The 27,287-nt window shown below is 39.1% G+C and overlaps 1 protein-coding gene across 4 annotated transcripts in view; it reads left to right on the forward strand.

Moving 5' to 3' along the window:
- The first annotated feature begins 5,185 nt into the window (after positions 1-5,185).
- The window catches only part of LOC122809309 (guanylate-binding protein 1-like), a 713,173-nt gene continuing 691,071 nt past the window's right edge, over positions 5,186-27,287 (forward strand). For 2 of the 4 annotated variants that reach the window (XM_044080701.1, XM_044080704.1), the window contains exon 1: positions 5,186-6,049. The gene's annotated coding sequence lies outside the window, so the exon portion shown is untranslated. The remainder of the gene's footprint in view (positions 6,050-27,287) is intronic. The other 2 variants (XM_044080703.1, XM_044080702.1) reach the window with 2 other exon arrangements.

A 27,287-nucleotide genomic window follows, 5' to 3' on the forward strand; every position in this document is an offset into this window, starting at 1 on the left:
TTTAGAAGGAAGACAGTGTATAACATTGCTTGATCTGCAGCTGGAGTCTATTTCAGAGATGGGGAAGGTGCTGTTTAATGAAACTCTCTCTCTCTCTACTGTATTCTATTTATTTGTCAATGAAAAGTTAGATGCCTAGTTCTGGTGTTTGTAGGACTGTTTGATTTTTGGAAATGCAAGAGATTCAGGGCCACTGGGTCCCTAATGTGATGGAAGGCGCAAAGTACTGATCTGCCCTAAGACATCTATAAAATACTGAATAAAGGGAGAGTGCTTCAAGCCTTTTCTGGAAGCTTAGAATGTTTAAGCATGTGATGATCTTAGTTAGGACCTTTGAGGTTTTTTGAGTTGTTTGATATGTCTAGTAAGGTACATCTTAAAAGGGAGCATTGTATTCAACAATTGACTTAATCAAGGCTGAAAATCATGGGACAAGGACCTCTTTAGATATGAATAATATTCCTTTCAAAATTGGCTGCACTAAGTAGAAGGACTTTCTGACTACTCTCACTACATGATGATCAAATGAGAGGGAATTATTAACCAAATATCTAAGCTATTTAATAACATTCTCATTTTGGAGTGGGGTGTTGTCTATGTTATATGCTGGGGGGAGGGACTGTTTACAAACTGTGACAATATTACACTTTTTAGCATTTAATCTGAGACTCTGTTTAGTACATCAGATATTTATGAGTGTTATATTCTTGCTGAAGGGCTTTGGCATCAGTGGGTGACTTGATAATGACCCCCATTTTACAGTCGTCTGCAGACTTGGTTAGCCATAGTCTTGGTTCACAGACCAGAGATTAGAAAAGTAACTGTTGAACAAAAGTGGTCCCAGCATTCAGCTCTGTGGGAAGCTGCTGGTCACCCTCATATTGATAAGGCACCTGCTACCCACACCATTTGTATTCTGTTATTTAGCCAATTTGTGATCCATCTTACTACATAGGGTATATATATATATATATATATATATATATATATATATATATATATATATATATATATATATATAGCTACCAAATAGGTGGCAATCCACTGAGCACAGAAGAAAAGTTCAGGGGGAAGAGGGGACCAGGGTTGATAGTAGTCTTGATAGTAGACACCCATGTAGCTAAAGTAGTAGCTAAAGTAGTTAGGGAAGTCACCTTATCATGAAGGATTCTCATCTAGATCAAGGATCTAGATCATGGAGGTCATAGTCTCCATCACTCATCACCTCATCATACAATGCCCCATACAAATATCTGACCTGACACTCATCTGACAGCAGCTGGAGCAGCAGCTGGAGGCCAAAACCACCAAAAAAAAGGGTCTCAAAATCTGTGCCTATGCTGCCCGACTGAAAGAACTCCAGCTCTATTTCAGTCGCCACTGCTGCTCAGAGGTGACCTTTGCCTAACATACAAGGCCCCACAAAAGACAGACAAGCCCGGCGCTAGGAATTAAACGTGCTGGAGGATAGAATCATGATAAAGACTCCCAATGCTGTGGAAAATCCTGACCTGGTACATGTGCAGAGCAGCACGCTCTGGCCTTGTTCAAGAAGAAAATCTTGACCAATGGATGGGGGAGATCGCAGATATACCCCAATTATCTACTCAGTGTCTAAACCGACAGCACAGCAAAATAAGAGGTATAGCACCCCCTATACTAAAGGAATTGGGTAAAAAGAAAACAAACAAGGGGCAGCTTATAATAAATGCCCGATAGATATAGCCTAGTATGAACCTATGAACCTATATATGCACATATACATACACACATATAATGATTGAAACTTGCTAATTACATCTTGGCCATATCAAGATATGCTGTGATTACAGCATGACCACTGTCAACAGCTGATAAGACTGAACTACTATTGATCTATCCTGATGAGATTTTTAATGTCATAGTTTATCCAGTCACTTATAATATGTTCCATGGCTTTGCAAATAAGACTTATTAGGCTGATAGGCCATAATTCATGGGGTCATTGGTGGCATTGATGCTTCCGTGCACCAAACCACAGGGACAAAGCATGTGGCTAAGCTCAGGTTAAATATTTTAAGGAGCGGCTTTGCCATGGCTTATTTAATACTGTTTATTAAACAGTGAGGTATATTGTCGGGTCCCAAAGAGGAAGGATTTTTGGTCTTGGAGAGCACCTTTAGTATGTGTTCTTCGGTGATGATGGGCTGGGATGTCTGAGAGATTAAGGGATAATCATCTTAGGGTAAAATTCACACTGAATCTGTTTGCCAGTATATTGGCAACTTCTAAGAGGCCAGAGTAGGTGATGCCATTATGAATAAGTTTGTAGCACTGCCGTGTGTTATATCTTATAGTTTCATAATGTAGCTAAAGAAGGAATTACAATTTTCCTTAATTTCAGATGCCAAACTAAGTTCATGGGCTGCTTTAGTAGACCTAGTAGTATTTTGTATTTTTCAAGTTTTTCTGCTGATAGAGTCATATAGCATGAAGTGCTAGGGATCAAAGGTGAGTGATTGGCACTGCCGAGCCAAGCCTGAAAATTACCTCTATGAATGCTGCCTGCAGGAGCACTAGGGAGAGAACGTAAAAGGTTAACGCAGATCCAGATTGTCTTACAAAATAAATATGAGGCTCCCATAGATGATGACTCATAACTGGTCTACTCTTGTCCCTAGCTTAGACAATAAGATGTGATTAATAGCAAGGTATGTCCCTCCAAGTACACATTTGGGGTCATGCTGGATGTAAAGTCCAGGTAGTGGAGGGGGATTCAAATGGGTTAGTAGGACACCTGAAAAGGTGGGATGTTCAGATAGGCCCAGGAAAAATGATAAAAAAATAGAGCTTTGGGACGTTATTTAACAGTTATTTCATCAAGCACAAGCTCATAGGGTTGCAGCCTTTAAAAGAACCAGCCCATCGACAAGCCAACAAGTCAAGATAACACATCTGGATTTGTAAGTTTAATATCAGCAAGCAGGGAATCAACAAAAATAAGCATTTTTCAATGGGGTTGCACCTCCAGTGTAAGACTACATCTCCTACACCCCTTACTATTTATATATATATAGTAACTTTCAGATTTCACTATTACAGGGAAAATAGAACAATTATTTCTGTATAGAAAACTGTTCCATTTCATCCATAAATGCAATTTATGAAACTCCATTCACTGAATTTAAACAGATGCTCATAGGGACACTTGACAAATAAAATCCAGTTACCTGGTCCTTGATGAGTTGTACTACAAAAAGAAAATGCACTATACCCATAAATGCACATGTACATGTATGAACAGGTAATTACTGCATACTGATGTCTGGAAAAATGTCCAGTTTTGCAGCATGACAGACTATGACATCTTATTTGTTATAATAATAATGAGAATGCTGAACCAAGTCAATTAAATGTTTATCCAATAGTAATTGTTGACTGAAATATTTTTTACAAAAGAGACTCCCAGAACGTTCAAGTACATACCACTAGCAGATATTTTCATCGACCATTCAAACTGCCTCATATCCTAATATTGATAACCATTAGTGAATGCCATATGCTGTTCCCTGGACATAGGGATGTGAAGAAGACATGGTCTGAACGGCTTTCAAATTCTGTATTACAGGCATCCCTAATTATAAGAACAACTCTCAGTGAGTCAAATGTCACAAGGAAGACAACCACAGTTCACAATATAACAGAACAGCCTGAGGGACTCTTATCTGTAACTTGGCAGCATCATGTATTCCCCTGGCAAGAATTATGTGGCATACATTGAGCTGTCTGACAGTGATGGTGACACTGATGAATAAGCATTTTGAGGGATTCTTAGAATCTGCTGTGGAGGCTGAACTCATGCCCACTGTGAAGGATAACTGCAGCAAATGCTGAGAAACACAGTATTTTCAGTATCTGGTCAAGCTACTTACTTTCCCCTTGTGCCATTACTATATAAGCTAGACTAATAATTCCTCAGGCAGGTATCTGACAAAAACAAAAAAAAATGAAAGTTTTCCTGATACCAGCATTGTTGGCATAGAGGGACAAAGCCTTGACTACGTCCAAGATAACCCAAGTTCAATTAGTGACTTGGATATCTGCAGGAGCCTTTGTGCGGAGTATCGACATGCCCATTCTGGATAGGAGGGGGCAGACTGGAGCTGACCAGTGCCATAATCCCTCAGAGGCGGGATGATCTGGGTTTAGTGGTAGTTCTTATTGTGTGTGTGTATGAGTATACTATGCACTCACAGAGCATAGTAGTCCCTGTGGTGATGCTGGCTTTGCATCCCCCTGCCCAAGGGAGGGATTAGAGATTTTCAATATATATATATATATATATATATATATATATATATATATATTCTTTATCAGGATGCCAACAAGGGCACAAATCACTTTCCTGGTTGCCTGAATGACAAATGACAGCCCCTGTGGAAGAGTTATCTTAAAATGTTAGGCAGTCTCCCAGTGCTGTTTATGGAATAAATAAGTACTTTGCACATCCTCTTGAAACATTATTCTTGACTCAAGACTAAAAGGTAAAACTCTTTATTATTTATTTGTGAACTTTTAACGATAAGGTATGTTCATAACCTGGTCTGATTTTTATGAGGAAGTCGGTAAACCTAGGAGGAGCAAGGCAAAATATGCGGGCCAAAATCGCAGCGATTTGATTAAAGCATAGCAGTTGAAAGGTTGTATGCCTGCTAATATTGAGAAGTGATAGCGCAATCTGCCATTACTTGTCTGTCCAGTCATTCATTTCTCTACACCAAATTTAAGAGCAGTAGCACAAAGCCACAATTCACTGTGCTGTTTACACTTGGGGGGGGCGGTGTTTATATATTATTATTTCTAAGTATTATAGGAAACAGAAACTGAAACAAAAATATCCATTTCCTGACTAATAAGCCACACCAACTATATTAAAAAAAACCCCTCGCCTCAGGTTTGCCACACCCTAGAAAACCACGTCTGGTCTGGAAGCACCAGTTATTAAATGCCGTACACAACAACTACAGTGCTTGGCTGGTGACTGTCTGTTTTTATAGTCTGCCCCTGGCAGCCCTCAAATCCTGGCTTGGATTAAACGGATAATCAGTGACTGTTACCATTTAGGGCGATTAAGTTCTCTGACGGTGCTTGCACTGTACTAATTTAGGAAGTACACAATGACGTAATAACTTAGTTTCACTTTCATTATGATAAGACAAGCTTGCCCTAAAACAGGGGAGCGATTAACTAACGCCAAAGCTTGAACTGTGCTGCCATGTAAGATGTGTACTGTGCACTGCAATGCCCCAAATTTGTATTTATGAATAGTGCTACTCTTGTACAGCACCCCGGGAAAGCTGAAAGTAACCGCAGATTTTGCTGAGCTGCCTGCCTCAGGTGCTTCGTGTTCCTGCTGTTGTTGTATTCTCCCTACTTGCACTGCAGTCCAGAGTCCGCGAGCTCTGCAGAGTCGATTCGCACTGTATACTATCAGGTAACGTGTCACGCAGTCCTGTCAACCTCTCAGTGCAACAAATCTGGACAAAGCCTAAAGTAATTGGGGTGCAAAAATAGGGGCGAGGCTTAAATATTGGTCTTATAAATAGAGAAAGTTGCTAGGAATAGCAGGATTCCCGAAGGATTGGAAATCTGAAACTTAAATGTATGTCATTAAGTAACTTCAGCCCTCCTCGAGTTCACAGAAAACTACAAATTTTGTGAGGAAGATACCAAAAATATGAAGCAAAAATCTCTGCATTTGCGAAAATTTTGGACAGTTGAGAAGTATGGGCGTATGATATTATCTTCTAACCCACTTTCACTGGGACAGGAACAGGATGTTGCTTAATTTACTATTTTAGAAAGCGATACATTGTTTTGTTCTGACAAAACAGGAGTTACATAGAGACTTCTGCACATAGCTAACATTTGACTGTTTAGAGCTTCAGTACTTGTGATGTTTACTTTTCCAGCTGCCTAAAAATTGTTTGTGTTCTTCACCCGGTTTGCCACCTGTCAGGAATTGTTCGTGATAGTCAGAAATTCAGAGTTGTCAGGAAATCAGGTTTTGGTAAGTGCTTCTACACTTATACATGAGTGTTTCCCATAGATTTGGCTGTATAATTGTCATAATATTTTTGTTAGTTTTAACTGGCAACAATAGACTTGTGACTATTGTTTGACAATAGTTTTATCAACTTAACTGTTTTATTGATGCTGCTTAGTACCACTAATGCAGAACTTTCATCAAATGTGTACTCACTTCTACCTCTAAACAGTTCTTAGCAAAATTATAAACTATTTTTTCAAAATCCCACAGCCTCCTTAATTCATTCTTTCTGACTATACAATGCACACCTATTTCCCTCAAGTGTCCCTTCTTTTCCAGTTGTCCTGTCTGCTGTCCTAATCTCAAGCTTGTGCTATATTGTATAGTTGCTGTCTGTAATGTGGTCTCTCGCAAAATTATAGCAGTGCCCTTTATTATACAGCAGGACCCAGAGCAGATTCCATATTAAAATAACGAATCACATCAGTAACAGTGCTTTGCAGACCTGTTCCATGATATGAGGCCCAGTCCTGTTCATGCACAAGTATTGACAGCATCTGTGGTGTGTGTGGCTGAGGGAAAGTCTGTGCTAGTAAACATTTATGAAGAGAAATTCACCATGATTCTCGCCCTTCCCTGCTGTCCCTCATTGACTGCAAGTCATGCAGGGTGTGTGCTTCTGTGGAACTTGGTCATGCAGCTGTCAACCTGACTTGTGCTACTGCCCTACCCACTGGTGCATGTTAGGTTTTTCCTACTATATGCAGTATTGCACTCTTGCAGTGAGTTTCACTTTAGGTCTTGACCTGGCAAGCAGACATGGTCTGTGAAGCTTAAAAGTCTGGCAGGGCTCCTGCACGGGGCAGCTCTTTTTACATTTGTTGCACACACAGTAGCTTTACAAATATAGTGCCCTGGAAAGGCAACGACCATGGGACAAAGAGATTATGGACACCATCCTTGTTATACTAATTGTCCTTTTTGCTGAGTCACTATACAGTGAACCCATAGAGTATTGCTATAATTGCTTTCTGCCCTCATTGGTTTGCTGTGCTTGGTAATGTATCATTTCTGTTTAGCACTGAATGGACCATCTGCCAGAGGAAGCAGGTCAGTTTGTCCAGTCTGTATGATATGTACCGTTATACTGCCAGTATTGTATCTGTATTTAATACATTTATCAAAGCTCTGAACACTTTTTCTTTATGTAGCTTAATATTCCCCATTTCCTTGTTGTTCATTGCTAGTTTTCATCCATGTGTATTGTTCTACTGTCCTAACCTGTGTGAGTTATTCTGGCATATGTATGTACACAACAACTGTAATGAACCTGCTTACCACAGCAGTTAGGTGCTTTTTCATTTTAATAATTTCAGCAGTGCTTCATGGTTCATAGGCTATGCTCAGTGGCTGCCATTCATGTACCATGCCACTGCTGTACATACTGTGCTAGTTAGACTGCATTCATATCCCCTGTTGTAAATATTTGAGCCATAGCAATTTCATTTGTACCTTGGCTGCGCTAACAGTTTCTCCTTCCAGGGTTTGTGTTAATAAAATGCATGCCACATCACTGTGGCCAGGGTAATTCTATCCCTGTCTTTTGACTTTCAAAACTGTTATTTATTTTTTGTTGTTTTGTTTTTCTCCACTTATTTTCATTTGTTTCTGCAGGGTCAGCCATGAGTAGGCAGCGGTAAGACAGAAGCCAACACATTCTGCCCTGACTACAGTGCCAACCACTGGGACCCAGCGGTCCAAGGGCTTGCATATTTGCAGAGAGATGATGGTCATTTTGTAGTGGGTGCCCTGGAGATTTGAAGGTGGCCTCTGTTGCTGTGTCTCCAGTGAGAGGTGTATGCTGCTGATTGGAAAGTGGAGTGGAAGAGCCCTCCTAGGTCAGCAAGAGTGAAATGAAGTGGCTGGTGAGGATAAAGGTAGACTAGTGGATTGAGACTCATATTGGCACCCTAGAGCACCTCTTCATTTGGCTGGCAAAGTCTTATAGCTGCCAAGCACTGACTATTGGGCCACCTACTCATGGCTAAATGTTCATGTAAATAAAGCTAAAAAAAGCACTGTCAATGCCAGGAACTGCTATTAGAAACTTTTATTCCACAAACAATTTACAGATTGAGCGCTTTCATCCCCTCCTGGGGATTTCATCAGAATCTGCCATATTACATTTTTATCCCCTTTATATACCCTATACTAAATGGCAAATTAAGTTACAAGCCAGTATGCCCCCAGGGTTGAATGAAATTATATCTATTAAACCAGTGTTGAACAAAAAGGCAGAACAGTATAATTAAAGCCTGTAAAAATCCACTTTATGTTGTTTTAAATATTTTATGGATTTAATAACATTTTATTGGACTATAACAGTTCATTTTATTATATGTAGTGTTTGTATGAATGTTTTGAAATACATTTTAGAAATATATTAGTATGTAATTGCATTGATTGATATTACAAGATAGTTAAATGAGAGCTATATATTTTTTAAAAAAATGTTAATTGTTTTATTAATTAAAGAATGACATCAGAAATGGGTAGGGTATATAAAGGGGATAAAAATGTAATATGGCAGATTCTGATGAAATCCCCAGGAGGGGATGAAAGCGCTCAGTCTGTAAATTGTTTGTGGAATAAAAGTTTCTAATAGCAGTTCCTGGCATTGACAGTGCTTTTTTTAGCTTTATTTGTGGACTTCGCACTGTTGGGTTTTTTGGACATTTATTTTACTAAATGTTCATGTAAAGATGGTACCACATCTGGGCATGGGGTATTCCAGACCTGACCCTGTCCCCATCATGTTGTTCCCTTTCCTTGTTGTAATACAGTTCTCCCCATCACCAATTATTCATCCTCTGTTTGTCTACATATCTCCTCTCTTGCCCTCCCCTTTTTGTGTCGGTACCTCCCCTTTTGTGTCAGTACCTCCCCATCAGTCTTTGTATTTGTTTATATATATTTTGTGTCATCTGTTGCTACCATTCTTTTAACATTCCTTCCTATCCAGTAATTTTCAATTCTTCCCTCTCCTTCTAGCTTTCTTGTAAAAAATAAAAATAAAAAAGGCATCCCCCATTCAACTCTTCTGTTCTTTGTCTTTCTCTGCATCCCTCTGCTAGCTCTTTCCCCTTTTTGACCGTCCTCTCACCCTCTTTTCTTCCCGTGCATAAAATAGTTGGCTGCCAGCTCTGCCCATGTTGCAGATATGCTGAGTGTCGATGCGTATGTGAATGTGCATAGTGTTAGTGTCAGGCATGCTCTCTACATGTTGTTGTTCAGGGTCACATGACCACTCATAGTGTGGGCCACTCACTTGTGCACCAAAAGCCTTTTTTGCTGCTCCGAGTCTTCATTAATGCAACAGTCTACCACCTGTCCCACTTTGCGAGGGACAGTTGTTTCCTGCAAAAAAATTGTAAAACTGGCAAATGTCCTGAGATTTTAGGACAAAATTATTTCTTCTATTTTATGTAATAGTTGAAGAAAACAGTTACTCTGTATCTGAAACACCTAAATGTTATAAGAAACAGAATTAGCAACTAAAATGCTACAAGAATAAGCTCTTATTTAGGCAAAAAAGTGAAGTTCTGTCCTTTGTACTGACCGTGGGTATGTTACAGCCTGCAAAATCTGACGTTTGTACCAAAAATGTCCAACTTTGGGCATTTGAAAAGGTGGCAACCCAATAACAGTGTCTCAGGCATACCCTCCCTATGTCTGCATTTCCATACATCTAAGCCTCATTGGGCTATGTTGCCCTACTTCTACCATGTTATTTTGCAGTTCGGTCCATTATGATTCTTTGTGACTATCCACCACAGTTAGAAATCTTTGGAGACACAGTACAAAATCATTAAATTAAAATAGTGAATAGAGTTTGTAGTACATTTAAGTAGATTATTATGGTGTGACCTCTTTCACAGAAATGGTGATGGGGATGCTTGGAACTGATTTCCTGGATCAGTTGTAGTGGTTTTTTGAATCCGTATTGGGAAAGCATGTATGTATTAGCAAGAAGGAGGGCAAGCTAAAGTCTGCAACATATATTGATTCTGCAGATGGTAAGAATAAAGTGTGCTTATTGTACCTCTCTACTGTCCCTAAATGGTGTCTCAGACACTCGTTTTTTTTTTTTTTTCTGTAGCAAACCTGTTTTATGACAGAACAGAGTTGTTTGTAAGTAATGCTAGACCCTGTTCCTGTAAACTGTTTTTGTCAGAAATTTCTCTCAATGCAAACCATTTCTGTTGGATTTTAAAATGTAATAATACTAATATGTAAATGTTTCCCTAATTCTGCAGTGAAAATATGGTAAGTTTTCTTGCATATTCTTATGTAGCATAAGCCATTATAAACTGTGAAGTCTTTTGCTGTAACTATTTTGATGGCAAAATTTGAGAAGTAAACTGTCCCATGCATGTAACAACCTTCTCTCATAGAACCAAAAATGTACCTAGGTATGATGGTGTGGATAAATGATGATGTTTTGGTGCTGAGAGATGTTTTGATATTTAACCAAAATGTAGATTATTTGGGGGTGACTCTTTGCTATACTTTATTATTTTTCAAGTAGTCAACATGGTTGTGTAGCAGTTAGCATTGCTGCCTCTCCAGTTCATTTCCTGCAAACAGTGCCTTTTGTGCATTGTCAGCACGTCATGTAGGGTGTATCTTGTACATTTCTAAGCACTCTTTTATCCATGAATGTGGCATGTTGTCAAATGCTTTTTTGTAGTCTATTCATGCCATACTTATATTCTTACCCTTTTTACAGTTCTGTATTATGACTTTATTTAGCAACAAGTGATCCTTTGTTCCATATGACTTTCTTTTGTTACCCTTTTGTTCTGTTGCCATGATTGTTTTTTTTTAAAAAACTATAAATTCTTTCAGCATCAATTCCAGTGTATAGTTTATACATCGTCAGAAAGCAAGTTACTGATTTATAGTTTTTAGTGTATTTTGCAGGTTTACTCCTAAGGAGTAGTATTGTTTTCCTACCAGGTTGGCGTCTGTTCGGGGTGTGCATATAAATAATTCCTACTCGTGGCTAAATGTTCATGTAAAGATGGTACTGCATCTGGGCATGGGGTATTCCAGTTAGGAACTTTTCTTAATTTTGCTTCAATTTCTCTTACTCTTTCTTTATCCCATTTCATATCCTGTAGATTTGAACTTTTTATTCTTTTTTTTTTTTTTTTTTTTTTTTTTTTTTTTTTTTTTTTTACTTCTATCCATTCAGCATCTTTATGTTCCACATGATCCTCATAGATATTTCTGCAAACTGTGACTATCTCTTCTCTTTTTGGTGGTGTTTCTATTCCTTTGTTGTCCAGTTCTCTATAAAACTTTTTTTGGGGTCATCAATACATTTTTTTCTTCTGTACTTTTCCTTTATATTTATCTGCATATCTTCTAAGTTTTTCTGCCTTTTAGTTTATTATTTGCAATAGTGTACAATAGATTGTGGTCTATTCTGATACTGCGTGTTGCTTTTATTGTGTCCATCTTTGAGTTTTTTGTTGCTCTGTTCCATCTTCTGTACTCTTCTAACAGTGACACTTTTCTCTATTCATTACTTCTGTGTTGACATTTGATTTCTGCTCTTTCCTTCTCTTACTGCCCTGTGTTTTTGTGCTAAGACTTTGTCTGTTATTAATTTAGATGCAGTAATATATTCTATTTACTTCTGTTATATCACATGAGTTTCTGTGAACAGTCTTGATTACTGTATTCATTTGTTTTATCAAACTTCTAAAATTTTGGGTCTTATTGACTTTCTTCTAAGTGGAGTCTGCATGTCCTCCCCACGGTTGGGTGGGCGTTCAAAAGACATGCGTAAATGGGCGCACCTTCGTTGAAGGTTGAACGTCGTTCTGGCACCTCGGCGTTCATGAAAATCTACTGCCAATCATTAGCGGACCGGAGTTCCGCTGTGGCGACCCCTAACTGGGAAAAGCCGAAAGACAACAACATTGACTTTCTGTAATCTGCTTCTTTCATTGATCTTACTATGTCTAGCCATCTCTATTAAATCATCAACTCTTCCTTTAGATCATTTTCTTCTAAACTAAGGGCACATAATTTGTTCTGTGTTTCCTGCAGGTATTGTACAGAAAGTTCCAGAAAATCTCCCTGTGCCATATTCTCTAAAGCTTGATCCTGTGTCATCTGTTGCTTTTTCATATGAGAACTCAATTGTGTGTGACTACAGCATTTACTGCATCTGAGTTACCACAGTTTCCTGTTAATTTCCTTGCTGTGCAACTCCAGCTGAACTTTTGTACTGGTTTCCTACAGAAGGCTCCAAATTATCTTTATATTGCAACTGGTCAGATACTTTCTGCTCCACTGGTTTCTCCTTAATTTGGGGACTCGTCTCATCATGCTGTTACGTCATCAGAGTTAGAACCCCCATTCTAAATCCTTCACTTCGCAGGCAATCCATAACTTCGTTTTCCATTTTTAACTTCTCCATTGCTAATCCTCTTTTCTATTTTCCCTTTTGTTTTCTTATTTTTCGTATTGTAAAATTTTCCATATTTGGATGCCTTTGCTTGTATTTGTCTTCAAATATTTTTGATGCTGCGTTTTATGTATTGATTAGTTTTGCTTTCTCCTTTGCATAAATGTTGCACTGCATTAAATTTCTTTTTCTTTCCCATGTCCATATTTCTTCTTCAGCTGTCTCCCTTGCCTCCTGTTTCTCCTTACTTAGGGGACTCGTTGTTCCATCATGCTGTGACATAACCTGTGTTGGACTTACTACACTAAATCCTTCACTTTGAAGGTATTTCGTAATTCAGCTTCTGTTTTTTTTTTTTTACTTTTACTTTACTAGATTTTCCCTGTTTATGATCTTATTTTTTGTTTTGTGAAATCTTCCATATCTGGGTGCCATTGCCTGAATTAATCTTTGAATATCTTTGGAGCCGCTTCTTTGGATTGAGTAATTTGGTTTTTCCTTTGCATAAATACTGCACTATATCAGATCTCTCATTCTTTCCCATGTCAATATTTATTTCTTATACCTTTCAAAAGTCCTTGTTCTTTATATTTTCTTTTTTCTTCAGTCACTTCTTTTTACAAATGGCCCAAGGTTTCTTGGGCTATATAATGTTTCTCATGAATCTGGTGTGTTAATGAACACAAATTTGTCTTTGAATCTTTTGACAGTTTTTCTTCTACAAGTATTTTTCATTCCTCTAATTTATCTCTTAATATTTTTGTATATCTTCTGTCTGTAAATTCTTCTAACAGTGACGCTTCTTGTCTTAATTGTGTTATGATTTTTCTCTATTCAATACTTCAGTGATGGTATTTGATTTCTTCCTTTCCTTTCCTTTCCCATATAGTCCCGTGTTTTTGTGGTAAGACTATCTGTTATTAATTTAGGTGCACAGTTGTTGTCGTCTTTCGGCTTTTCCCGGTTAGGGGTCACCACAGTTGAACCGCTAATGATTGGCAGTGGATTTTGACGAACGCCGAGGTGCCAGCTTGATGTTCAACCTTCAACGAAGGCACGCCCATTTACATAATATATGCTATTTACTTTTGTTATATCACCTGAATTTCTATGAGCAGTCTTGATTACTGTGTTTATTTGAAGGGATACTTTAGAACTACATAGTTGAGGCTCATACACATAGTACAAGCAGAAGACTGCAAACCGAAAGGAGGGAGTTCACAAAGTAAGAAAAGAGTGCATAATGGCAACCTTACCTAATTTCTTATCCTCAGTTGTCCACTTTGTCATCCTTATGGCTCTTTATTTGGCCTTTGAGTTTTTCTGTTTATTGTAGCCTACTACTTTCTATTACAAGGGGGTGGGGCATCCTCCCCGAGCCTAGCCTGATCGCATTGTTGGAATGTTTTTGTGTCTTGAGGATTTTACTGCATTTTTTTCTAGAAGTGGCACTAGTGCGTCTGCCAGTATTGGGCATTTTTTTATCCAGGGACTTGTGCACCTAGCTCTCTTTCTTTTTTTTCTTTTTTTTTTTTTTTTTTTTAACCTACTTCTGTCCATGATATATGCTATATAAAATACAGTCTATGTGTCGGTGTCATTCATAGGTGTTTACTAGGCTAATGGCCGTGGAGCCTTTACAAGCCTAGCCCATAGAAGTGCCCTGGCATTGTACCGCCTGACGTTAGTTGCTGTGCCTTTATCAAGTAGAGCCACTGGAGTGATCCCGGGGGGAACTTTCTATTTCCCATTCAGTCATCAAGAGGGCCAGTGAGGTGCTCTGCTTGACATGTATGGGAAGTCTATTCCAGAACATGGGAAGTTTCTGGGTTATGAACCTGTCCTTCCAGCATGTCCTGAGGTGTCTGGAGAGTGTGGTGTGAAGGGATTGGGATTTCTTTAGATGTAGCATTTCTAACAGAGCTGGGTCAGATGTGGCTTTGTAAGTCAAGCAGAGGTCGCCTCTTAGTACACGATATGAGACAGAGAATAGCTCGGGTTTTTGAGTATGTCCATGTAGGACATGTGTTTAAGGCCTAGGATCCTCTTTGTGAGGTACTTTTGAGGCCTTTCCAGCTGATGCATGTGTCTAGTGAGGTACATGCCAAATGAGGCATTATACTCGATGATTGGCCTAATGAGGGAAGAGTAGAGAAAGATGATGACCTCTTTCTTCCTGGATGCAAAACCCTTGGTAATGAGATGTGCCACATAGAAGGACTTTCTGACCACAGTGGCTGTGTGGTGGTCGAAGAGGTTGCTATTAGCCTGTGTCTCCAGATCTCTTATAACGCCTTCAGTGTTCATTGGGCTGCCATTGATGTGGTAATTAGTGGGAACTGAGTTTTTCCCAAAGGGGATGATGACGCATTTTTTGACATTAAGATTAAGGCCATAGTTTCGACACCAGTCATTGGTCTCAGTGAGGCCTTTCTGTGGGATGTCTACATAACTTGGGGAGTTAATAATGGCTCCCAGCTTGCAGTTTTCTGCAAGCTTGGTCAGGCAGAGTCCCTCCGTGTTGGTCTGGACATCTGAGAAGAAGATGCCAAACAGGAGAGGACCCAGGACTGATCCCTGTGGGACTCCACTTGTGACTGGACAGAAGTCTGACTTGGAGTCCTCTGCTTTCACACTGTGGGTTCTATCTGTGAGCCAATTTGCAACCCACCTAGTGGTATAGGGGTTGATGCCTAGTTTGGTGAATTTATTAATAATTCCAGAGTGTGGAATGGTATCAGAGGCCTTAGCCAGATCGAGGTAGGCTGTATGAACTGCCTTGCTCTCATCCACAGCTCTGGTGATGGACTCAAAGAAATCAACTAGGTTGAGCAGGCATGATCTACCTTTCATAAAACCAGATTGCGTGGGATCTAGAGTTTGGAGATTCCCTATGTCCTTGTTAATTAGGTCCATGATGATGCACTCCATAGCCTTACATGTCTGACTCATCAGGCTAATGGGGCGATAATTCCCAGGGTGTGTAGTCACTTCCTTGTTATGGAGAGGAATGACTGTAGCAGTGTGCCATTCTGTAGGGACAAACCCTGAGGAGAGGCTGTGATTGAACAGAGCACACAGATATGATACCAGTTCACTTTGTAGTTCATGTAGAACACATCCAGGGATATTGTCCTGTCCCATGGAAGCTATTGATCTTGGACAATGCAGCTTTAACCTGTGCTGCAGTAATGCTGGGTGCCTGGCATTCCTCCGGTATTGTGATTGGTCCTTTGGGGGAGAGAAGGGTAAAGTTGGCACTGAATCTGTCAGCCAGTATGTTGGCAATATCTGTTGGCTCAGTACAGGAGGCACCATTGTGCAGTAACTCTGAGCAAACCTGGGTATTGCCGTGGAGATTCCTGATATAACTATAGAAGGCTTTGTGATTGTTTTTAGTGTCTGCCACAATTCTGCCTTCATAGCTGGCTTTAGAGGTTTTGATGAGGGATCTCAACTTTTTATTGAGGCTAATGAGGGAGTTTTTCCAGTCTTGGGACTTCACCTTTTTCTGCAACAGTTTCTTCCTTCTGTTATAGAGTTTATTAATGGCAGGAGACCACCAGATTTGCTTCCCTTTTTTGGAGGAGAGCGTCTTGGTTCTGTTGGGTATGGCTAGTTCCATGCATTTAAGTACGTGTTCGTGCAGTGCATTGGTGTATGATTCGGCAGTCGTGCATCTATTTTCCATTGGCATGGGTGCCGTGAAGTTAGCCACCTCTGTTTTTAGGAGCCCAAAGTCAGCTTTGGAGAAGTTTGTCATGATGGTTACCTTTGCGGTGGGTATCGGTGAGATGTGGATTTCCATGGTGATTAGTTTGTGGTTGGATCTACCCAGGGAGGAGTTGACTATTGGTTTAGAACAATGTTTGCCCATGTTGGTAAAAACTAGGTCAGGGATGTTGCTTCCTCTAGTGGGGGTAAGAATGAGCTGGTCCAGGGCATTGGAATTGATGAATTCCAGGAAGCGTTGGGTCAGTGTACTGGTGCATGAGTAGTTTTCTCAGTTGATGGAGGGGTAGTTGAAGTCACCTAGTATGGGAGTGTCGGGTTGGACCCTAATAGTTTCCAGGGTGCTTAGGAACATGGAGTGAGAGTCTTGAGACATGGTTGGGGACCTATAGCAGGCTACGACCTGAACCGCCGTCTTACCCAATGTTAGTTGCACCTGAAGCATCTCAGATGCGTTATGCTGGGTACTAGTCTGGAGGTGTGCATTTCATTTATGAATATGGAGACCCCACCACCTTTGGAGCTTTGGTCCATGTTCTGGAGCCGGAAGGTGTGGAATGAGTTATAGTCTGGTAGTGCAGGGGTGCTTTCTGCTGCTTTAAACCAGGTCTCCGTTACAGCACAAATGTTGATGTTCTCCATTTTGAGGAGTGCATCGAGCAAGTGCATCTTGAGATGTAGAATTCTGGCATTTGAGCAGCATGACCGTCAGATTGCATTTATTTATAGCTGTTACAGCGGTAATTTGTTTTTTGGAACATCGCCTAAAAAGGCACTATAGGGTGGCAAGAGCCTTAGCCAGTATCCGGAAACCCAGGGGTGACAGATTCAGGCCATCTCTGGCAAAGCATTGAGGCCTGTCAATCTTGTCATCCCAAGCAGAGAGATACTGGATCCCCTTAAAATGACACCAGAAACTTCGCCAATTGTTGAAGTTAATCATTTTCTGCTTGTACTGCGGTATCATTCTGAGCAATGTCAGGATGCTGCTCAGGGTTAGGGTCATACCTGCTTGGACCACATAATCCAGGAGCTCCTCCATGTCTTTTTTCATGTAGTCCAGGTAGGTGCTTCTCAGGTCATTCACATTCACATGGACAGTGACAGAGTCATACTTGTACTTGTTGTGGAGTGACCTGAGTGCGTGTGTTATGTGTCAGATACCTTATTCAACCTAGTGAGTGGGATAGCAGTGTGCCTCACTATAAAGTCACCTATGAGTAGTCTATTGGGCTAGCTGTTTTGCCTTAGGGGTTTAGTTTGAGGGACACACTGTGTAGGTGAGTTATGTGTCTTGTGGTTTGTGTTGGGTTGTGGTGATCAAGTGCATTTCTACCTTGGAGATCTCTGCTGTTTGGGTAGATTTCTATTGAGAGCCACCGCGAAGGTGGGTGTGTGGTTTGTGCTTTTATGTGAGAGCTGTGATGGTGGGTGTTCAGGAGGGCTATGTGTGACATGTGGTGTAGTGCAGGTGTTGACTTTTTCCTCTTGACCAGCTGTTCCAGTCTTGGCTTGAGAGTTCACGGCTTCCAATATGGATATATACATACATCTCTCACAAGTTTGAGTGTTGGGAGGTAAGAGGAAAGGTTTGTTTGTGTACAAGGCAGTTGCTACACTGCCTCAGAATGCCCAAGTTTACCAGGTTAATAGGAGAAAGCATGGGGAACTGACCTTTAGACATGCCAGGAGGGATGGTCATTGTTACTAAGTACTGGAGCTGTTTCCTTATATATTCCTTTTACAGGAAAAATGTCATTCAAGTTGTCTGAGTCTGCACTGCCAAATACTTGAGGGGAAACTAATACGTAGACCCTGAAAATTTAAGGATGAAGTATTTAGGCAGATATTCTGAAGTTATAAAGAAATCAAACAGTACTTACTGAAAAATAAAGGATTAGCTTGTCAAGAATGATGAAAAGAGGGGAGTTGCATGAATGGTTACTGCCTGGTACTACTAATGCTGGTCTCAGCACAGCTACATTCTGTTGGGATACAATACTCCTTTGCTTCTTCTCTCACCAGAAGCAAAATGTTAGCACCAGTCCCAAGAAGAGAAGCAGGCCACGGCCTGTTCGGTGATCCACAGTCTTGTCCCAGATGATGCAAGGGTCTGCAGGTTTGTAGCCTTTTTCTAGTAGATGCCTTGATTAGCAACCAGACCAATCAGGCGCGTTAAGCGCAGACACTCACTCTCCAACCAGAAAGAGTCAGGAATCCATGCACTCTGCTCCTACTCTCACCAGGATAAGAATATAAGCACAGATTCCCAGCTGTCACCTATAAAGCAGTTATTAAGCTTTCTGGATCAGCAGTCTCCAGGAAATACTGTAAACTACACTCCTCTCACCAGGAGAAAACAGAAGCACTAATCCCGAGATGACTACTGAGAGCCAGAATGTGGGCTCTCCAATAACTGGTGGGGTTCCTATCAGTTTGTCGAAACTTCAGCAGTTCGAACACCATATGTTCGAACTGTGAAGTTCGAAAACTGATTATCCCGAAGCCACGACACACAGAATTCTTTCCCAGGGAAAGAATTTGTTGGGCCTTTTCTGTGGCTTCGCTATATTCAGCACTGTGGTGGAAAGTTGTGGATTGCTGTTATTTTGGTGTGCTTGTGTTGTGTGTGTGTTTCTTGGAACAGTGATTTTTTTCCCTGGGAAAAAAAATCGCTGTTTTAAGACTTCGATGTTTTTGTACTTCGAGGTTAGAAGTTCGAACATATGGTGTTCGAACTTCAGCTGTTTTTTTGAAGTGATATAGACCCTAACTGGTGGTCTTGCAATAGATGCCTAAAGGTAAGATGAAAAAAATGGTTTATCCTAAACACTGCAGTGTACAGTAGAGGAGTTGTATGTGAAAGTAGGTAACTTGAGTTTTACCTGTTTAAAAAGTTAAGTTTTAGAGGAGAACCACTATTTTTAAAACAGCAAGATAGATTGAAAGGGAGTGGTCACTTTTGTATTCTGGTACTATGGAATACAGTAGGATGGCCAATAAATTTAAAATAGTTGAAGGGGGGTGATTTCACAAAATGGTAATTTTGTGCTTACTCGCACCAGCCAGTAAAAGCAGAGAGGAAATGAGATATATGGTCAAACTAATAAAAGGGGCAGACAACTAGAAAGACAGTGGTGTTAACACACCACTAACTGGGTGGGAGGGTGGGAAAACTTTTCTGAAATTTCTTTCTGACTCTCAAGAGACAGAGCTGTGGTCTCTTTTCAAGTTTTAATATGCAGTTAAAAGCAGAATACAAGTAAAACAGTGTCAAGAAAACAAATCACAATATACAAAATAGAAAAAGGCAGTAAAGTAATACAAAATACAACAAGTATAAAGAAAACTAACCTTTCCCTCTCAGCAAACTGTAACAAAGTCTGGGTGAGCCTTTCCAGTAAAGCTCTGAAATGTTTTATTTTACCCCTTAAATAGAAGGTTTAGTTCCTAGTTCCACCCTCTCAGTTCTCAGATGATTAACCTTAACTGACCTGTTCTAACTTGTGTGACTCCTTAATTGAACTGTTCTAATTTCTGTCTGACTCGCAAGAGACAGAGCTGTGGTCTCATTTCAAGTTTTAATATGCAGGTAAAAGCAGAATACAAGTAAAACACAGTGTAAAGAAAACAATCACAATATACAAAATAGAAAAAGGGAATAAAGTAATGCAAAATACAGCAAATATAAAGCAAACTAACCTTTTCCTCACAGCAAACTGTAGCAGAGTCTAGGTGAGCCTTTCCATTAGAGTCATCTTGGTGATATTTTGTAAAAACAGGGTCTCCCTAATGAAGGTACTCACCAAGGCTTGAGGATGAATTCATTTCCAGCAGTACTACTCCTTTGCTTGCTGATGTATCTTTTTTTCATTCAGATCCCCATTTCTCCATTCACATGCATATAAGATAGGACCAATACAGAGGTAGTTGACCTCGACTCTAAAGTTTTTGAGCAACACTGAAATGACTATAGTTACAACCAAAAATATTCTATGTCTGTCATGTATGTAGTTTTCTAGAAATTCTTGCGTTTCAACCATTCGAGTCATTCTGATATGTTTTCAGAGTAATGATTGAACATGAATTTTAATCAAGGTGGAAGTGTTGTATAGAAACAGGCAGGGGTGTCCTCTTTTCCCTTATTTGCCTTATACTTAGCGCCATTGTCAAGTAAAATAAGGTTCTCAAAAATGAATTATAAAACTGGTATGATACGCAGAAAAATTAGCATTATTTGCAGATATCTTGTATTTGATAAGTACAGAAAAAGGATAGTTCAGTGTTGTGGAGTATCTTGAGGCAGTTTCAAGTTTTAGTTCAGTGTTGTGGAGTATCTTGAGGCAGTTTCAAGTTTTTTCTTGATATAAAATAAATGAGGATAAAATAAAGGCTGGAGCAGTAACTACGTGAATTGGTTCAGCATTGCTCATATATATGAGGACATAAGATGAAGTGTTTGGGTGCTTGGATTAAAAAGAATTATATTATGGCAGCTAAGGATATGTGGGAAGAGACTAAAAAGTATAATACAAAAACGTGAGAAGTCAAAAGCTCTTGATGATGGATATGTATACTAAGGTACAAGCAGTTATAATTTTTTTTAGTCCCCTTAGTGTTGCATGCAGTTCAGACATGTTTTTTCAACTAGAAAAATAGCTGTTGCTGATAATTAATAAACAGTTTAAGGAATTTATTTAGGAGAAAAGAAGGCAAGAATTAAGTGGGAAGAGTTTTTTTTTTCTTTACACTGAACAAGGTGGTTTAGGACTACCAGATTGGAAGGGATACTTAGAACTCTACAGTTAAGGCTCATACACGTAGTACAAGCAGACGACTACAAAACAAAAGGAGGGAGTTCACAAAATAGGAAGGGAGTAGGGTTTTGGGTGCAGGCACATAAGAAGAAAAGTAATAACTATATACTATTGTACAGAAAATATTTTAAGAGCTAAGCCAGTATGAGAAAGAAGATAATAGCTTTTACCAACAGGGATTAATATAAGCGTGAGCGCAGACAATTGACAAGAGGAAGCTAGAATGTATGGAAAAAATGAATAAAGGACAAAGGGTATCCTAGGCCTTAAATACTTGTCCTATATAGACAGACTCAAAAAACTCCCAACTATTTTCTGTCTCATATTGCCTACTTAGAGGCAATGGCTGCTTTGCTTACAAAGCCATGTCTGACCCAGCTCTGTTAGAAATGCTACATCTAAAGAAATCCCAGTCCCTCTACACCACATGCTCCAGAGACCTCGACCCAGCTCTGTTAGAAATGCTACATCTAAAGAAATCCCAGTCCCTCTACACCACATGCTCCAGAGACCTCAACCTCATTACCACACTCAACAGAATGTGCTGGAGGGACAAGTTCATAACCCAGAGACTGCCCATGCTATGGAATAGACTTCCCATACATGTCAAACAGAGCACTTCACTGGCCCTCTTCAAGAGAAATCTTGAAGAGTAGATGGGAAATAGAAAATTCACCCCAGGGATCACTCCAGTGGCTCTACTCGACAGATGCACAGGAAACTAAGGTCAGGTGGCATGATGCCAGGGTAATCCTATGGGCTAGGCTTGTAAAGGCTCCAGGCCCATTAGCCTAGTACACACTTATGAACCAAGGTATGGGGAGCAAATAACTAGGGAGGGAAAAGTCAGAGTGGGGTAAGGCCAAGCAGAAGTTTGAACATCAGGCTGGAGATTGACTTCATTACCAGTGTTCAACATAGAGAAGAGGATAGGGAGTGTTACATGGAAGACCAGCTCTGGTTGAATTTATAGCAGAGTCTAGAAAAATACATGAAGTAAAAAGGGTTAATTAGTAGGGCATATAAAATAATGCATGACAACTTTAAGAATCATTCAAAAGAGGTCAGACAAGACTGGGAAATGTGATGAAAAATACAATATACAAAGAAACACTGGGAGGATATATGCATGACTCCCAAGTATGCAACAAAATCTAGAAAGTTTAAGATTTTTATATGAAGGTGTTTTCATATGTACTGAAGTAGGCTTCAGATTTTTTCCCCCACTGGTAGACCGCAATTTTGAAGTGAAAGATAGGGTGTATCTGGTGTGAAGCTTGGGGGAAGATGGGCGAAGGCTGCCAGCCTAGTCAAATAGAATTTGATACATAATTCTATCATTTGTATATGTAAATGTAAACTACAGACTTGTGTTCTTAAATGAAAGAAAACTCTGTAAAATGTGAACTTGAAGATTGTTGCAACATTACCATCTGCTGTAAGGAAAACTAAGCCAAGCATTTCAAATGTTCTTTGAAGTAAAATTATCTAAATAGTGGTGTCGAAGTGGCTGACTGAACATATTCTTTCTATTGTCTTAACTTAAGGAATAATTGCTAGAGTGTACATTTGAAATGTCTTTTATTGTTGTAGTTTTCCGAGCAGGTATTAGATTGCTAAATAATGCAGTTTGTTGGTCCGGGAACTCCAGACTAAGTGTAAAAATGATGTAATGTGTATATTGGGAAAACCTAAGTGTCAAAATTATGTAATCTGGGAGGGCCTAGCAAAGATGTTTGTTAGTGAGTTTAAAAACTATCGTTCAGAGAGAGACTGTGAGCATTTTGATCTTGATATCAAACTTATCAGCACTCTGCCTGTTATCTTATGTAAGTAGTGTCTTAGAAGTATGTTTTCTTGTAGTAATAGCTAGAAACTTAGAAGAAAGTTAGACAAGTGTTTTTCTGTTATAGCAGAACTTTCCTACTGTATTGTTTTAAGTTTCTGTGTGATCTCTGAGCTCTTAGATATCACTGTGGTGTAGTAGTATTGTCTTGTGTTTTAATTATTTATTATTAAATAGTTAAAAAACCTTTACCTGTGGCTGGTTTGTGTAGAGATTAGTAAGCTCTAGAGTACATTGGCTATTTGTAGAGTTTATTGTAATAAGCCACTCTAATAAGCCTTAGACTGAATAGTCACATTACCAATTGGATAATAATATTGCACAGTAATAATTGGACACCCTTTTAAGGGCCTTTGGGTAGCTGATAAGTATTGGCTGATGGTAGCAGAAATTACTACCGTATAGTCTGGGAAAAGGGGCACAGCTGGAGAACCTGTGTCAGCTTTTCCCAGGAGTGTCTGTGAAGTTGTATAAATACTCATCTCAAAGTGCATGTAATGTGTCCGCTACCTGGGCAGGGACACGAAGCTCTGGTGGGACAGACAGGGTACTGGTGGTTAGCTTGCCAGCTAGGCTGAGATCTGGACCCTATAGCCGTGCCAGTGGGGGGTCTTATTGGGGAAGTTTAGAGCAAGGGAGCAACCAGTCCCAGACTGACTGTGATCTCTGTGTGCACTTAAGGGAAATTGTACTTTACTGTGTGTATTTGTTATCCTTTCCTCTTATATGAGACGCCCTCCCTGGTGTTAGTGGTGAGGATTGAGGCTCCTTGATTGCTGGCCCAGGGCACGGTCGTTACCTGGGAAAATGTTTTTTGGGAATGTAGTAAGTTGATAGATTTTTAGAAATTTCTTACAGGGTGTTTTGTCAGAATTTTTTTTTTTGGGGGGGGGCAAATTATTTTAATCAAGAAAATTATTGTTTTGACCTGGAATATGGAAACTGAATTGTCTTTGAACAGTAAGGCCCTACCAAGTGTCTCCTGTGGAAAAAAGCAGTTATTAGGAACTGGAAATAATAAATAAAGAATGCTAATGAGATAAAAGAACTGGAGAGGGGAGCTTTAGAAAAGGGGAGGAGTAAATTACACTGAAATTAATAGAATCTGTGGGAGCAATGTATATACAGAATAATGTTCAGGAAGAGTGATATTTCAGGAAGGGCAGTATTTGAGCATTTTATGAAATGTTAAATCGAACAATCATTAAGACAAAAATCATTTATAAAACATGTACAATGGAAAAAATGTTGTCATGCTTTGTTTTCACTTTTATAATTGCATGTGTTACAATGCTAAGTGTGATGCTAGTAAAGATATTTAAAAGAAAACCTTGTTAAACCTGAGAGCTAAGCCATGCATTCATTAAATATTATAGCAATAACCTACGCCTGGCTGTGGGTAATGCTGAATTTACCCACGGTTGGTGTGGTTTGGTCACGAGGGCGAAGCCCAAGTGACCAAATAAAGCCAACCATGGGTAAATCCAGCATTACTCACACCCAGAAGTGGGTTATTGCTATTATACAGTGACATTATTTAAGAAAAAAAAATTACTTTTCTTAAATAATGGCATTGTATAATGCCTCCTTACTGCCCTTCCGCAGCTGTCTGGTATTCTGCGGCAGTTCTGATGAACTGCACATGCGTATGCCTACGCAGTACATCAGAGCTGTGGCAAAAGCAATGGAGAAAGCAAGATCTCTGTTGCTTTTTACAAACTGTTTTGGTATGTTAAAGGAGTTTAACATAGCGAGACAGCTTAAAAAAAAGCAACGGAGAATCTCTGTTGCTTTTTTTAAAGCTGTCTCGCTATGTTAAACTCGTTTAACATAGCGAGACAGTGTGAAGCAATGGAGATCTTGCATTCTCCATTGCTGTAAGAAAAGAGTTATAGTAATGGAAAAAGTCCGGGCAACTGGACCTCTTTCCATTACTATAACTCTGATTTACAACGTGCATACTGACCAATCAGCGTGCACGTTTTTGAATATTAATGGGGGGGGTCATTGTATAGTAAATATCTTTATGTAAGCTAGATGATTGTAAGTATTTTTTTTTTTTAAATTTGCAGCATACTCCTCTTGTGACAACATCTGAGACTGTCATTGTACTGTTTTGCAGTAGTCATTTTACAGTAGTAGTATGTAGTTTATGCATTCACTGCATGAAATCACCTTTCTTGATGGAGTTATACAGTAACATTGCAACGGTTTGTAAGGTGAGAGCTTGTATCTTGATTTCAAATATTTATTATGTTTAACATTTTAAATTGGTAAAGTTAAAATAGTTGCTACATTTCTGGCAGGTCTAGTGGTATAGTGTAAAGAGTTCAATCTGCAAGCAGCTAAGAAACTTATCGTAGAGTCCTGCATTTCCTTTTGTTATTATCCACATGTACACTGTGTCTCATTGAGCAAGTACCTTAACCATTCAATGTTTCACTAAGGGAAGTGTGTTCAAAACTTTAAATTGTTTCAGTTGTTTTTAAACACATCTCACCTGTTCACTTGAAACACCTGCAGAGGGTTCAAGTATGTATTATTTTTCAAACTTCTGAAGTGTATGTACAGAGCTTTGATCCATTTCCCAGCAGTGTTCATTGCTTTTTCTCCAGGGTTATTATAGAAGATTGTTTTAATTGGAGTTGGTATAATGGTTAAGGTATTTACCTCACAGACACAAGATACAGGATTTATCACCTTTGACGGAAATTGCCCTTGTGGGCCATTTTAAGGCTAGCCAGTTAGCCTAGTACTTGCCTATGAATTTTTGCAGTTCATTGAAATTTTGATCATTGCCATGAAACGTGCCTGTTAGTCTCACTGGTGATGACAGCATTGCTTCTTATTCAAAGCTCCTTGAGTGTGTAAAGAAAAAAAAAACAAACAAAAAACTTTTATTGCAGCCTGAAAAACTTTAACGGCCAAAGAAAACATAAAACCTGTACTTAAAGAAAAATAAAAGTTACATGGAGGGTTTACAGTACTGACAGACAGTTGTACTAACAATACTATTTTTCCTAATGCTCTTACATGTGCAATTAAAGTATGCCAGTCACTGAAAAATTATTTAATAATGTTGGTCTAGTTACATGGAGTGTTTTTCAGTGTCCACAAACGGGCATTATCTAATAATGATCCAAAAGAGAAGCACAGGAGCAAACCAAGGCTGACAACAAAAATCAGCATAAATCCAGCAGCCACTGAGGCTAATTGAAGCAGCAGAAATAAATGCTAGTTCAAACAATGACTGAGTCCGTGCCAAAGACAAGTAAAATCCAAGCTGTTTTATTTGTAAGCGCTTTCATCCTGTAAGGGCTTTGTCAAACCATAAGAAACAAGGAAATAGGGCTGACATCACTTCCTGTTCCTGATTAAAACTTTTCATTATGCAAAAATAATGCATGTCAATAAAAAATGTATACAGAAAACTATATATATATATATATATATATATATATATATATATATAAGACAAATATAAAACATTTGTTAGCATTCTAAAATATGTATGTTTATCTCACAGTGAGTCTCCTATTCTTAAGAACAGGTTTCAAAAGAATTTTGTCATTCAGACCTGGTCTCCGGTCTGCTCTAAGTCTGATAATCCATTTTAATTCCAGTGTTTCAGTGTAATTGCATATATCCCCTCCCCTAACACTGGGTTCATTGATCTGTATAACTAAGAATACAAATGAATGTGTATTGTCACTGTCTATAATGTGTTTAGAAAGTGCACTGCATGGAGACAGTGTACGAATGTGATAAAGGTGTTCCCTTACTCTGTCTCGTAGGCGTCTGTCTGTCTTGCCTACGTAGAATGCTTGACAAGCAGTGCACTTAGCTAAATAAATGACGTGATGTATTGCAATTAGCACTGAGTTGAAACCTGAAACAATAGGAAGTAACTGGGTGAATAAACTAGGAACTGGTATCTACAAATCTGCAAAAATTACAACAATTACACGGAACAGTAGACAGTAGTTTCCAATAACTTTGGCTCATAACTGAAATTAGTTTATCTTGCTTTTCATTTTGTCTTTTGTTTGGTGACAATGTAGCTTTTGTATGAAAAGTTAGAAATCTGTTGTGTTTCAGTGACAGTCATTTTTTTATGACTAGTTTCTTAATGTTTTTTTCCCCTGGGACGAATTTATTTTTTAGTCTTGCTGGAGCTTGTTTTAGAAGGCGCACATCTTTAAAGTAAGTTTAACCATTTTGGTGTAAAAGGAAACCCAGCAACTACTAATATCCATTGATTTAAATTCATCCAATCAGTTGGCATAAAATGCCTAATAGAATTATTTAACTGGATTAAATCTAATTATTTTTATTCATTTTAGGTTAGCCACATCCCATCTATGGCTAGTACAATAGGAGCTC

The sequence above is a fragment of the Protopterus annectens genome, chromosome 8.part0, assembly GCF_019279795.1.
Source record: "Protopterus annectens isolate FY-2018-M chromosome 8.part0, PAN1.0, whole genome shotgun sequence".
NCBI classification, from domain to species: domain Eukaryota; kingdom Metazoa; phylum Chordata; order Ceratodontiformes; family Protopteridae; genus Protopterus; species Protopterus annectens.